Source organism: Pinus tabuliformis, chromosome J (genome assembly GCF_031772625.1).
Source record: "Pinus tabuliformis cultivar Carrire ecotype Pingquan chromosome J, CPIR1, whole genome shotgun sequence".
In the NCBI taxonomy this organism is placed as follows: Eukaryota; Viridiplantae; Streptophyta; class Pinopsida; order Pinales; family Pinaceae; genus Pinus; species Pinus tabuliformis.
The window spans coordinates 1064430303-1064432212 of NC_142295.1; positions in this window are offsets into that span (position 1 = coordinate 1064430303).

A 1910-nucleotide genomic window follows, 5' to 3' on the forward strand; every position below is an offset into this window, starting at 1 on the left:
TAATTTTTTATATTTCAATATCTTATTAATATGATATTAATATTTAAAATATTAATATTTCATATATTAGAGTTTAAATTAATCAATTTTAATATCAATAATAAATATAAATAATTTTTTTAATTAAATAAACAGATGTATAAATTTTACATTAAACTAATTAATTTTAATTGTATAATATTAAAAAATTAAGCATTTTACTAATATGTAATAATTTTAATTTTTGTCTTTATGATTAGCTTAGTTGGTCGAGTCCCTCTCATTAAAACAACTCTACTATTGAAAGATCATGGGTTTGACTCTCTCAACAGTTCTAGGGTCAAGTCGATATGAAGGGATCCTTTCATGCATATCTACCTAGTATAATATTATGTAAATGTAGTAGTCATTATCTCTAGAGGACGTAAACCACATAGGGAAAAAAATCTATTAATCTCAACTTAATATCTATTCCACATAACTGATAACTATGAATCAAAAACATCAAAGAGACATAGAACAATCGGTGAAGGAGCGCACTGTTAAGGCACTCCGTAAGCAAAGTTCATCGGTTCTAGTCTCGCCGATACAAAAAATCTAGCATGGTTTCTGCTGCTGCGGCTCAGGCTAGGTGCGATCCCTGGGTGACTTTGACGGCTTAGATACCCTTGAGTCATGGCTTCTCAGCCACAGGGTAAGCATGATTTTCAGGATTCACCCACTTATCAACCAAAAAAAAACTATCAATCAAAAACAAAATAAAAAGTCTATTAATTTTAATTTAATAATTATTTGACATAAATGATAATATATATATCTCTCTATATATGTATATATAATTTAAATTTAATTTGAAACTATAGATTTTTAATTTCATAATACAATATTTATTTATTTTTTATTTATTATGAAATTAATTTGTGAAATTGAAAAATGTAAGTGGCGACAAGAGAGGACGGGTGCTCTATGGCCTTGAGGGAGTTAAAGTTGTAGAGTATTCATGGGGCTTAGGATGTATGACAAATAACCAAGATTAAGCTTATGCATTTTATGAGGGTATTCAATTAGACGAAGAAAATCAAATAGCTTCTCTCATTGTTTTGAGACACTCCTCGCAAATTTAACATTTGGTGGAGGGCTCCTCTCTAAGGGAAAAAACATTATAAAGTATTATGAAAATAATTAGGAAGGGTTCTCTTCTATAGCATATTTCCATGTTCTTTGTTATCTCAATAAAGATGCAAGCTTACATGCAAATTAAGAGTGTAAATTAAAATTGAGATATTTAAAAATCAATGGTCAAATCAAACCCTCTCATATTCCTTAAAGATAAATGACTTGGCATTACATAGTGGCGAAGGATTGTATTATCAATTAGTTATAGTATGACCCGAATTTTTTTTATGGGTTAGTTTTGTAAGGTATATATATCTACAAAACCCCATTTTTTGTTGTCCAATTTGGAGTCCGTTTCGAAAAAATTATACTTATGTTTTATAAGATGTCTCAAACAAAGTTTTAAAGATATAGCTATGTACTACCTAATGTATTTCTTGCTATCTAAGCGCATAATTGCATATAAATTTTTCCCTAAAAGAAATATATATTTTATGATAATAATGATGATGATGATGTAATTTGTGTATGAGATCCCTGTGTTTGCGAGACAATGGACTTGACCCATTCTGTGGAGGCATATATCTTCTACCCCTTTTGATGTGATCTTATAATATTTTCTAAAGAAACAACTTGAACGGTGGATATCCACAACGGAATGCTTTTTCAACCAATATAAGAACCCTGCCCAAGTTACAAACTCGGTTTAGTGAGGCTTATGGGTAGTTGTGTTGGGCTCAGAAGTTAATTTATAACTAAATAAAAATATTTTTCCGAAAATACATAAACTATTATTATATTATTTTTATTTTTTA